Source organism: Chrysemys picta, chromosome 5, assembly GCF_011386835.1.
Source record: "Chrysemys picta bellii isolate R12L10 chromosome 5, ASM1138683v2, whole genome shotgun sequence".
Lineage (NCBI taxonomy): Eukaryota > Metazoa > Chordata > Testudines > Emydidae > Chrysemys > Chrysemys picta.
In genome coordinates, this window is record NC_088795.1 from 58,466,833 (window position 1) to 58,480,861 (window position 14,029).

Consider the following 14,029-nt stretch of genomic DNA (forward strand, 5'->3'; position numbering starts at 1 on the left):
GCTTAGCATCACACAGGAACTCTGTGACAGAGGCAGGGATAGAATCCAGTTCCCCAGCGCAGCATTGAAATGTCTTAACCATGAGACTTTCCTTTTCTTGCTGCAGTCTCCTGCCTCATTCACTACACACACCTTCCAACTTCTGCAACAAATGAGGCAGAGTTCCTACGGACAACAGTTTCTTCCTCAAACAAGTTTGATTCATGCTGAAAGCAAGTCCAGCCTGTGTACTGAATGGTGAAGGGGCCATGTCGAACAAAAAGTAGTATGTGATCATATAATTAAAGACAATTAATAAATTATGAATCATAATGCATAAAAAGAGGATGAATTAAGGTTGCACAGGCAGCCTTCATTCTGGCATTTCCTAACTTTTGAGTACTTGACTTTGCAATCTTAATAATTGTTTAAATATATATTTTTGTGTGTAGTTTCCTAGGTTTTTAAAAAGCAAATTGAAAAAAACAGAAATTTCACCATATCCTATTGATGACCACATGGGTCATCAAGGGACTGGAACTTTTAGATCTACTGCACAGACATCTGCCACTTGATCTAACAGACTAAATGATAGCAATAGTATGTTGTCATCCTCTGAGTTGACCAGCACTGGAGGGCAATGACACACTTTCCCTGTGGGTTTCACAGTTAGCAAAGGAATAGTGAGACTCGGGAATGTTAGATTCCATATTAGTTTCTGGAGGGGAGTGTTCTCTAATGGACACAGACTCTTCTGCCTGCTTCTTCCAAGTATTATTCCTTCTGTCCTATCCCCTCTAACCTTTCCTTGTTCTGTCTCTTCCCCACCCCCGGCTCCTTGTTCCAGTCCCATCTCAGGCTCAGTCTCCTTGTCCAGCCATCCTCATCTCCCCTCTGAACTTGCCAGTGTCTGGGAACATGTCCCAATCTCCTCCCAACTCCCAGTCTTTTCCCCTCCCATTCCCACTCTCCTTGCCCAGACAGTCCCAGTTTTCCCCTCCCACCTTCTTATACAATCAGTCTCTCCCTCCTGATTCTCAGTCCCATTCTCCTTCCCCAGTTTTCTCATCCAATCTCAGTCTCCCCACCATTCCCGTGGCTTCTTTTCCTAGTTCCTTTTCCTGGCTTCTTTGCTCAGCTAGTGCCAGTTCTCCATCCCTCATCCCAGTTGCTTGTCACATCTGTCTCCCTTCCTCCCTGTTCCCCTCACTGGTTCCTAATCCTAGTCTCCTTGTTCAACCAATTCCAGTCTTTCTCTGTCCTGCCAACTCTTCATCCATTCTCAATGTTCCTTTCCTCAGGCAACTGGCTCTCAGTCCCCTTCCGCCAATTTTCTCACCAGCTCCCAGGCCAAGACCCCAATCTCCAGCTTCCAGTTCCAGTTATCTGACCAGTCAGTCCCATTCTCCCCCTTCCAGTCATAGTTTCTCTCTCATCAGACTCCTTGTCTCAGTCTTTTCTTATCACTCCTGCTGGTCTGGCTTTTGGCCACTCTGCATTCAGATCATATGGCTTTCTCTTCCATGATGCCTGAGTGCCAGGCAGGGGTCACTGAGAACACAGGAGAGACAGGCTCCCTGCTTTCAGTTTTGGTGCCTGATGCATCACCAGCTCAGAGCTGCTGGGAGCAATAAAAGTCCATCTGAAAGTCCTTCTGAGCCCCCACTATTCCTGGCCTGGGGAATGCTTTGTCAGTCTGTGGGGATGGCATATCCACAGTCTGGTCAGCACTAGGAACTTTGAGAGGCTGAAGCATCCTCTGTGTGAAAGGAATCTTTGGTGATTTTAGCTACTAAAATCTAAGAAGTCTCTACTGAGCAAGTGCAAATCATGATTCTTCAGAGGTTCCTAACTTGGTCTAATTTGGGTGGATTTTCAGAGGATTGACAAAAGGCACACGCTAGCACGAAGGGACCCTCTCCCTTCAAATTTCAAGTGCCTGCTCCACCGTGAGGGGATGCTAGAGCATTTCAAAGAAAAGATCTCAATGATATTTTTAACATGGGGAAAACAATATATTTGCCCCTAGCCTTGTTCTCAGAAGTGGCTGAACAACAACAAAAGACAAAACAAAAAATCAGCCTGAGACAGACACCCAGCATGGAAAATTTTGGACCAAATGATTAAAGTGTCACAAAATTACAAACAACTGCAAATAGTTGAGCACCCATAGTCATAGGTGGAGCAACTAGCCCCACCTATAATAATATTATGTAGTTACTTACATAGCAGCCATGAGGTGCAGCAGCTGTGTTGCCACAGGAACCGTCAACAGGGGTTCCATCTTCCTGTTGCTTCCCTAATATCTCAGCCATTATCTCCTCTCCCCACTCCTTCCCACAGGAGGGAGACTATCAGTGGTGATTACCACAGCCTATTCTTGCCTTTTTCAGCTTTGTCCACAATGCTATAGCAGAAGCAGTTAAAGGCACCCTCTACACTGAGTGGTGTGATTCCCCTTCTCATGTACACATACCTGTGCTAGCTCTCATTGGGCTAACATGAGTATAAATAGCAGTGTAGCCATGGTATCACTGGTAGCGGCAGCAGAGGCACGGCTGAGCCATGCCGAGCACGAACCTGCTTGAATCCCATGGGTACATACCTGGGACTGCTAATTTTACATTTATGATTTTCACAAAGCTTTTTTCTTCCTTATGTCAGTCAAGGCTTGGAACAGACATATCAAAATGTAGTAAGAAAGGGCATGCCATAAATCTTGCAAAAAGAAAAACAACAACAAAAAATGGATCTGTTTAGTTGTCCAGCCTGATTCTCTGTACTAAGTGCTTCAGATAATCTTCTGAACTTTTGGATGCTTTCCTGTATCTGTATGAACCTTTTGAGCATCACCTGTCCCTATAAAAACCTCATATCCACATACATTTCACAATGAGAACTACTTCACAATCTGAAAGTTCAAGAGGTAAGAGGCTGCTGTTTCTTATTAGCAAAAAACCCATAATTTTGATGGTCTCAGTCTATGCTAGATAGGTGTCCACATCACACTATCTGTGCTGTAACTGTTGTGTTAATAAATAGAGCTCTTCTGTCTCCAATCCAGTCATTCAGACACCTTTCAAAATCACTACAATGAAATGAAAAATATATTGGAGAAAACTAGAATTTGAAACTTATTCTAGGAGGATCATTATTTTAAACAATCTCTGTAGGTGCTAACTAAAGCCCAGTCTTGCAGACACTTACATGACTAAAGTTTTGTATCGATGGGCCCTTAGCTATTCCTATCTTTAAAAAGCTATTGGGCCTTATTAAAATTTATACAAAGACTCCATTACACTAATCTAGCAGTGTAAAGGGCCTCAAAATGGGGCGGGGGTGTCAATGTAATTTATATCCCTTTTAAGACCACTCTACACTCTCAGATTTATAAAATGGGTTTTTAGCATTATTCTCAAAATGAAATTATCAACTGTTGCAGAAATTACTGTGATTTAAAATAATATGTTTAACAACAGTTTTGTTATCCTAGCCATTTGTTTATGGATTGAGTAGAGATTTTATACATGATATAAAATTTTAATCCAATATTCAACATTTTTGATCCATCCCATTTTAACAATGCATAGGAAACTAATTTATGAACATTTACATTCTGCCAGCAGTTCATTTTAATAATCTGATATATGTTTTAATGTCTCTCTTTTAGAAGTGTTAAGAACTGAAAACACAATTCCTCTCTGAAAATTCTGCAGAAAAAGGCCTTGTTGTCATTTAATCCAAAACCCCTTTTATGCCACTCTGACAATATAAAGGATCCAAAATGGGTTTAAATGTAATTTACACACATCTTAAGGCCACAATATATTGCTAGAGCAGTGTAAAGGGACTGTATTATGTATAAAATCACCACTTGTCAAGATTTTTTGCATAATTCTATTATATTCTAATAAATAGTGAGGGAAGAAAAAAATAAACGTATATACACACAGATTGATTTTACAAAGAATATTCTTCTGTTTTTAATGAGATGTCAGCTACTCTTGAGAAGTTCTTAAAGTTTTATGGCAAATTATATATCTAGATTTTGCTATATAAATTGAAATAAAGTAATCAATTAATATGTAAGTAATTTTGCTATTGAACAAATGAAGTAGGTATGAAAAGCGCTAATTAAGAGCACTGTCTGCTGTACTTCACATTAATGATTCTCTAAGAACTGATTTTATTTGTGAATTTACTTAATAACAAAGGAATTAAAGAGGACAAACTTATTTGTGTGAAACTAGTACTCTAAATGCATATCTATATCTGAACTACTGGCTTGTCTAATCCATTTTACTGTGGATAGTTGGCCTGACGTGACTTCAGATTAGTTTAATAGGGATTAAAGTGGCATGAGTGTATAACTCAATGAATTCGCAAGTACAAACATGTATAGGAATTCATTTATCTTTAAGGGCAGGAGAGAAGGAGAAAGTTCAACGTAAAATCTGGATACATTTATAAACAGTGGTACTTTTCTGGGAAATATTGAAAACAGCTCACAACTGTGCAATTATGGGGCCAAATCCTGATCTCTTTACTCAGGACTGGTCTACACTAACCCTCCACTTTGAACTAAGATACGCAACTTCAGCTACGTGAATAACATAGCTGAATTCAAAGTACCCTAGTTCGAACTTACCGCGGGTCCACACGCGGCAGGCAGGCTCCCCCGTCGACTTCGCGTACTCCTCTCGTGGAGCAGGAGTACCGGCGTTGACAGCGAGCACTTCCGGGATCGATCCCAGAAGATCGATTGCTTACCGCCTGACCCAGAGGTAAGTATAGATGTACCCTCAGTCATTACCCACACTGAAATCAAGGAGTAAAGACTTCAAGATTTGGCCCATGGAAAATAAATGTACATGTCTCTATGTAAACCTAGTCCCCTTGATTGCTGCCCAAATAAAGGAGGCCTCTGGCATTCAGCTTTGTGGGCTGGCATGATCTGTGCATAATGTTTTTAGAACAAGAGCTGCCAAGAGAAGGGGGTCAAAGACAGCCAAATTATGATATCACAGCAATAAAACCTCATCGTAGTGACATAGATAAAACACTCTGTAAATTGCTTTTGTTCATTTTAATTTATTAAGAGCTTTTGAACTATGGGTTTCATTCCGTGACATGCTTTCGTTTACCTTTCATGTCCTTCATTAATTTGTTTCCTCTTTTAAAAATAATATCACATTTTTGGCAGTTTGAAACTGCTGAAACTATATATCATACCTTACATGAAGTAGCTTCGCCAGAGATTCAGGAACCTACAGTATTCTGAAAACCTAGGCTAGACTTTTTGACTAGATTTGTCTAGTTGCTGGCTGAGTGGAATTGCCTTTCTGTCATGCTGTCATGACTAAGGCTAAGATTTTGTCACAGATATTTTTAGTAAAAGTCACGAACAGGTAGCGGGCAAAAAAGAAAAATTCAGGGAAGCCGTGACCTGTCGGTGACTTTTACTAAAAATATCCATGACAAAATGGGGATCTGCGGGTCCTGAAGTGGGGCAGTTGCTCAGGGGCTATGAATCACATGCAGCAGCTGGGGGCTGTGGAGCGTCCCTGCCACCAGTAGCTCCAGGGGTCCCCGGTTGCCCAGGGAGCTGTGGGGTGCCCCCACCTCCCATGTCAGCTGGGAGCTGAAGGGTTTCCCCTCTGCCTGCAGCTCCAGGGGCTGGGGTGGCCGGGAGCCTGGGGGTTCCCCCATGGTGTCCAGAAGCTGGGGGGGTTCCCCTAACACCCCCCAGTGGCCGGGAGGTGGGGGGTTCCTCCCCAGTAGCTGGGAGCTGGGGGGTTCCCCCACAGCATCTGGGAGCTCAGGGGTTTCCCTGCATCCCTCGTCGGCCAGGAGCTTGGGGGTTCCCCCACTGCCCATGGTGGCTTGGAGCTCCAGGGGCCTCCAGAGGCGGTGGGGTATGCCACAGCTTCATGTGGGCGGCTGGGTACCCTGCAGCTCCTGACCACCACAGGCCATGGAGAAGAAGAAAAAAAACAAACAAACCCCAATTCATAGAATATCAGAGTTGGAAGGGACCTCAGAAGGTCATCTAGTCCAACCCCCTGCTCAAAGCAGGACCAATCCCCAGACAGATTTTTGCCCAAGATCCCTAAATGGCCCCCTCAAGGATTGAATTTATAACCCTGGGTTTAGCAAGCCAATGCTCAAACCACTGAGCTATCCCTCCCCTTCCCAGGTTGCTGGAAGTAATGGATTCTGTGACTTACACGACCTCTGTGACTAAATCATAGCCTTAGTCATGACGAATAGGTGGTCCATCTTTAAGACCAGTCTGCTTTTCCTGTGGACATTGGTGGTTTGTGAAATTGTGACACATTTTTTCTGGGGAGGATGGGTATGCATAGGAACTTACTGTAAATAATAAAAAATATTGGGGCTGTTTCTTTTTGCTGCTTTTGCAAGTGGAGTGTGTTAGGAGTACACACTGTGCCTTTAAGAGCAGAGTACAAGTTAGAGGGAGCTGGATTGGGGCTAGTGAGAATGAGTTGGAAGCAGTCTAGTGGCAGCTTCACCAGATACAGATCTAGGAGCACATGGCTCTCCTTTGTCTTATATAACTCTGTTTTAGTTCTAATAAAGCCTTACTTCTGAGTCCAGACTGTGCCTTCCTTCTTATGAATGCATAAGACAACACATGGTACCAGAGTGAGGTGTAAGTGAGGACAGACAAAAGAGGACTGTGTGAAGGAGTAAAGGAGTTATCATGAAAATAGAGCAAGTAAAAGCCTCCAAGGAGCTGAAACTGTTAGATAATGCAGGAAACTCCTGGAAGAGATTCAAAGAGTGTTTATATGTATATATGCAAGCAGCTGGCTTTGGTGAGAAAGAAGACCAGCAGAAAACAACAATCTTCTTAAACATTGCAGGACTTGAGGTAGTTGCTGTCTTTAATAGCATGCCACTAAATCAGGCAGAGAGAGCAAGTTATGACACAGTTTTGCAGAAATTTGAAGACTATTGTATACCTTTAAAAAGTGAGAGTTTTGAAAGGTAAAAGTTTCACCTTGGAAGACAAAAGGAAGGAGAGAGTGTTAAAAATTCCTAATACCTGAAAGTAATGAGCTAAACCTGCCACTAAGAACAGTTAACAGATTCAGTTATAAGGAATCAAATTGTAATTGGAATCAGAGATCCAAAGCTGCAAAAAACAACAACAAAAAAACCTATTGGAAGATATGGATCTCACTTTGGAAAAAGCAGTAAGCCTGATCATGCAGCAGAAATCTCTCTGAACTGAATAAAATAATGGAAGGAGAACAGGAAACTGCCACTCTGGATAGACTGACAAGAGAGAGGAAAAACTGGCAAGCAAGAAGTCAGTACAGAACAAAAACACAAAGAAGCCTGAAAAAGCAAAGGACGAGAGTTTGCAAGGGACAGCTTCTAGGACTGCACAAGATGTGGACACAAACACAGACCTCAGCAATGACCAGCTTCTAGTGAATGCTGCAATATTTGTAAGAAATACAATATTTTTGCCAAACTCTGCAACCAGCATAAACAACTGCAGAAGAGGAAGCAAAGCCTGCATGCTGATGCAGGAATCCAGGAAAAGAGCACAGACATTAACACAGAAGAGGTGTTCTATGTGGGAGTTGTATCTGAAGAGGAAGGAACAGATGAAATGACAATTTCCTTAGAGACTAATGGGACTTTTATTACCTACAAATTTGACACTGGTGCTCAGGTAAATGTTGTTTCAGATACTAATGTTAAAAGGTTGAAGAAAAAAACAAGGAACATGGTGAGCAAACAGGTTGAATGGAAAGTTTATAATAGGGACCCTGTTCCTACTAGTACATGTGTACTGGAAGTAAAGGCAAAAGATCAAATAGAATTGGTAAACTTTGTGATAGTTAAAGGGAATGAAGCACCTATATTGGGTTTAAAAATATGTCAAACCCTTGGGCTGATACAAAGAATTCACATGGTAAGGAGATAAGGGCCACAGGCATAGAGGAACACTATCAGGATGTTTTTGGAGGCAGAGAAAAACTAGCAACTGAATAGAAAATTGAACTAACAGAACCAAATTGTCCTTTCGTACATGTCCCTAGAAATATTATTCTAAGTATGAGGGGGGAAAAGCTCAAAGAAGAACTGGATCGTTTAGTAACAACAGACATTGTTAGAAGAGCCGAAGAGCCTAAAGAATGGGTGCACTCATTAGTAATAGTAGAAAAAAGGATGTAACATTGAGATTATGCCTAAATCCTAAAGAGTTTAACAAATATATCAAAAGAGAACATTTTCAGTTACCTACTAGGGAAGACATTTTTGGGGATATGGCTGGTGCAAAGTATTTTACTACTTTAGACGCATTGTCTGGCTTCTGGCAGATTCCCTTAGATGAGAGGTGCTCCGAATTATGAAAGGTATTGCTTTCTCAGATTACCGTTTAGTCTAAAATCCACTCTAGACGTCTTTCACAGAACTGTGCAGCAAATATTGAGGAAAATTGAAGGCACAAAAGTATATATAGATGATAATCTCATCTGGGGCAGCCCAATAGAGGAACATAATTACAGGTTAAAGAGAGCATTGGATGGGGCTAAAGCAGAGGCCTGAAGCAAAATAAAAATTTAAATTCAGGCTCAGAAAAATTACCTGATTAGGAGGAAGGTTAATCGAACAAGGGGTATATATTGATTTTATCAGAACACAAGCTATAACAAATATGCCACACTCCGAAAATAAGGAGGTAATATAGAGGTTCATATGAATGTTAATTATGTTGGTAAATTTATACCTAATTTGGCTGTACAAACCAGCAACTTCCATGTACTCATGCAAAAGAATAGTCTATGGACATGGGATGCTAACCTGGACAAAGAGTTTAATAACTTAAAACCCTGTGCTAAGGTATTTTGACAGCAGGAGGCAGACCAAATTGTCCATTGATACCTCCAAAGAAGGAATAGGGACAACACTGCTACAAAAAATATGATGACCATTGGACACCTGAGGTGTATGCATCCACGGCTTTTGCAAAAACAGAAGCCATTATGTCCAAATTGAAAAGGAAGCTTTAGCTGGGTGCATGGTTGAAAAAAATTCCATGTATTCATTTATGGAAGACCAGTTGTTGCAGAAACATACCATAAGCCTCTGATAATCAATTGCAAAGAAGGGGCTAGCTGAGACTCCATGCAGAATACAACTGTTTTTTTCAGCTCCAATTGTATGGTTTAACAACAGTATATAAACCAGGAAAAGAGGTGGGGGTAGTGGACACATTTTCCAGAGCATTTCATAAAATTGTAGTAAAAACAAAGATGGAATCTGACAGAGAGCAGGTCAACCTAACAAAAAAAGAATGGTCCGGTCTTAGAAAGGAAGTAGATTGAATTTGCTGAGGCTACTGCTAATGATGAGACTCTACAGAGGGTAATTAAGGCAATGACCTGGTGACCAGGATATTACATACCAAGTCCATATTTCCAGTTCAAAGCAGAGCTGTGTTGTTGATGGCATATTGTTTAGGGGAAATAGTTTAGTAGTGCCTCAGATGTTATAAGCTGATGTGCTCTCAAGAATATATGACGAACAATTGGGCGGGGAGAAATGTAAATACAGAGCCAAAGAGATACCCTATTGGCCATAAATGTGAATAATGAGATAGAGAAAACTGTTAAAATGTGTGAAACATTTCAAAAATACCAACCTAAATAGAAAAACAATGAACAGTGAAGGCCATGGTTTAAAGTTGGGGTGGATTTATTTACATAGTAGGGAAAAACTATGTTTTCATTTTGGATTATTATTCTCATTATCCAGAGATTTTTTCATTAGCAAATACCACATAAAATCTGTTATAACGTTTATAAAATCCATGTTTTCCAGGCATGGAATCCCTGAAGTTATCATGTCTGATAATGATCCACAGTTTGATGGAGATGAATTTAAAAAATTGCTAGGCAGTATGGGTTTAAGCATGTAACTTCAAATCCAAAGTATCCTCAATCCAATGGTCTTGTAGAGAATGGTGTGAAAATTGTTAAATGACTTTTGAAAGAGACGACTGACTGGTACAGCTTCATATTTGGCTGTAGAGTAGCACCAGTGAATCATGGACTGTCACCTGCAGATATATTGTTTGGCAGGAAGTTTAGAACAAGACTCCTTAATTTAGTAATAATCCCTCAGAGCAATACTGATTTAGATGTCTATAAACAACATGGTAAGTGTCAGCAAAAGATGTATTATGATGGAGGGTCCAGTGTGTTGGAGCCTTTGAAGCCTAGAGATGCGGTGTGGATTCATGATGGCACTTGCTAGGCCCCGAGGGCAGTAGTGACTCGTGAGGTTACCCCACAATCTCATGAAGTACAGACTCCTGAGGGGCATCGTTTGAGAGGAACTGGAGACATCTGCATCTTCCTGAAGAAGAATAGGATAAGGAGGCAAATACATCAGCTACAGGACAAAGCACTGAGAAAACCATAGAGTATCTTTCAGATCAGCAAACAGAGCAGTCTGATGATTCAGCTCATGCAAGGACTGAAGTGGTGCCTCGTAGATCTAACAGGCTGTGCAGAGCACCTGACAGAGTCTTTGAGCACTGCTAACAAAGTTGAATATGATATGGTATTTATACAGAAACAGTATAAGTGTTAAATTGTTTGGGATTGTGTTTGCTAGAAAGGGGAGATGTTAGGAGTATGTACTGTGCATTTAAGAGCAGAGCACATGTTAGAGGGAATTTGACTGGGACTAGTGAGAACCAGTTGGAAGTAGCCTACTGGCAGCTTCACCAGATACATAGCTGGGAGTGCATGGCCCTCCTTTGCCTTATGTACATCTGTTTTAGTTCTAATAAAGCCTTACTTCTGAGTCCAGACTGTGCCTCTTTCTTACGAATCCACAAGACAACACAGAGGGGACTGAGAATTAGTAGATCTCTTCACTGGGTCCAAAAGAAGATAATACCATTTTTATAGAATAATTCTCTGCCAACCCCAGATGATCCTGTGCCACAAGTTCATGAGAGTGGCTCAGAATCATTTTGGGAGTGAGGCCAAGGACATAAAGGGAAGGAGAAAAGAACTAATTAATCAGTACAGCATCATCTGTAGCTGACTCCACAGATTTCCTTGCATCAATCCAATCAGGAGTCAATTCTACTTCAAGCAGTTAGTGCTCTGAACATTTCTCTAACTGCTACTGCACGATGAGGAAAGGCTGAGCCAATGTGAACAAAGTTCCTGAAAGAGTCCAGCTTAGTTGCTAGTGACTATGGTGGCCCAGCAGGATGGATATACCCTTAACACAGATAGTTCTGCCTCATGGGACTTCCCTTCACCACTGTGGAGAATATGGCATTTATCTGTATATTTTTAATGACGATCACATGTGCCTCAGTTTACCTGCTTGATAACAACCTGTCTGCCTGGAGTTAAATCAAAGGAGGCTCTGTGTGTGTGTGTGTGAGAGAGAGAGAGACAGACAGAAAATGAAACAATGGTAGAAATGTACTAGAGACCACTGGGCTTACCTACCTTTGAGAGAGTGGTAGGTGGCTGCAGGCAAGCTCCAGGCATCTCTCCAAAACATCTCATAGCTGATGGGACAACCTTTGTGAAATTCCATGTCCCTTTTTCCACTCTCCTGCAGGTTTCTCTGGGGAGGTGATGATCTAGCTCATTAAATAAGTGGAGGAGGAAAAGGGAAAGCGGATGAGTCAGAAAGAGATGGGGAGGGGAGAAATGGTGGGAGGAGGAGGAAGGGACCAGGAATGAATGAATGGGGTTGAAAATATTTAAGGGAATGAGAGAAAGAAAGAGAAACAAAACAAAAAACAAACACACACAAAAAGACCCAAGCAAACCCTTCAGTTTCAGTTCTCCTCTTCAAAACAACCTATGTCTATATTTTAAAGTGCCTTTAAAACTAACACCTAGTTCCCCAGTTATACAGGGAACCCTATTTAAAAGCAGCAGATGTAATTTTGGAGCAGAGCCAAATAATACTGATGAAAATAATAATACCACATTGTGGCAGAGTTTGAAATTCCTGAAAATATATATCATACCCCACCGGAAAGACTACAACTCTGATCTCCTGTATTTTATTTGGCTTTTCAGTCCATTTTTTTTTAGTTTTTGGTGTTAGGGAAGACAGTAATGGGAAATTCAGGTAACTAACCACTACCCCAAACTCTTTGGAAGATGAGTAAAATATGTCAGAAGAATTAAAGACTCTTTTTGGATGTTTTGTAAGACCTAAGTGCAACAAAGGGATGCACAGAAAAGTAAGGAAATCAAGTATGAAACTAGCTGCACTTCCCCCCCTCATTCTGGAACATTATACTCTGGCCAAGAGGTGAGCTAGCCTTCCTTTGAAGATAGTCTTTCAAGACCAGACCACTCAGGTGTATTAATATTTCTAGCCAATCTTTGAGCTAAACACCATAGGAGGGGGAAAGAATACTTTAATTTTGGTACACTGAATCCAAAGAGGCTTTTGGAATGGACTGATGGGCATGGCTTAAATGCACTCAGAAACTATTTCACACAGTTCATGTGGCAGACAAAGCAGACAAGATCTTAGGAGAGTGGCAGGGGCCAAAGGTTTTGTGATGAAAACTGGGGCAAAGAAGAAAAAAGCAAAAACAGCTTATTTTTTTCCTTCCATGATTCAACTGGATTTTGAAATGAAGCCCACTGGGTAGGAAGCTCATGCAGTGATATCAAAGGACATTGAATGCCTACTTGTTAAAGCACATGGATTTTAAAAGTTGTACTTCTGGGAGAAAAATTCAACCACTGAGACATACAAAATATGAGTGAACACTGTACAATTAGACCTACTTTACCTAGGGAAGGAACTTGGAACCCAAGCTCCATAAACATAAGAGGATCCCCAGAGAACTCAGATGGCAGAACTTTTATCAAATCATTGTGGGCTCAATCCTTCAATGTGCTGAGAGCTCTGGCCATGAGCCAGCAAATCACTTGCTATGGCATGGAAGGACTCCTTTCAGGATTAAATCAGGCTGAATTAACCCCTGAATGGATGTTACACAGATTTGGTGTGTGTATGGTGTTTACCTCCCAACCCAACATTTGTTCACCCCCTTCCCATTTGCTGATCCATTGAAAGCTCTTCCAATGGTTCTGTGAAAATGGATGCTGATAGAGGCAACCACCCCTACAGCACACATGCAACTCCCCACCCCCATACACACACACATACCATTTCTATTCAGGAGAAGAGCTTCACATGAGCTTGGGAGGATGATATGGCTCTTGGTTAACTGTACTGCACTGTTATATTGTTTTTTGTGAAGGACTTTTATATCTTATCACCTTTAAAAATGCATTTTATGAGTTATTATTCTGATGGTCATGTGAATGCACAAAATGTAGTTATATTGCTTTCTAAGATGTTAGATATTTTCTTCCAGTACAGATGATAAATTCATGTTTGTGGTTATTAACTCACCTAGATCATGGGAACTGTTGTCAGATCCAGTTGACATGATTTAATTGTACTTACTCTATGCATTATCCTGGAATGTTCAATTTGTGTCTCTTTCTCTCTTCTCTTTTTTTTAACATATGTTATGGACATTAGACCTTGTGTTTCAAATCTTATGCAGTATAAATTTAGTTCCTCTTTTGGTTAGTGAATCATTACTGAACCAAACCTGATTTCTGTGGATATGTTGATTTTCCTTAAGTATGAGATGAATAATTTTAGCAAATAATTTTCAGGCTTTGAGATGTTCATGAGTTGGGTGCTTTGACTCTTCATTATTTGTGTTGTGTGATAGATCATATGATATAGTTTCTGCTCCCTGATTGGACAACTAACACTTTTAATATAGGTAAAAAACATGTAAATAAAGAATAACATTAGCTGGTCTTTACATTATTCATACCAACTTCCAGTATGAATTCTTTTTGCATGAATAAAACATTCATGTTAAAATTCCTGAAAGTTAAGTCAAGTTACCTATATGAATATGTCTGCAAAATTGCCCCCTTAATTTGCTTCATCTGATAGTGGCTTCTGATCTGATGGTTAA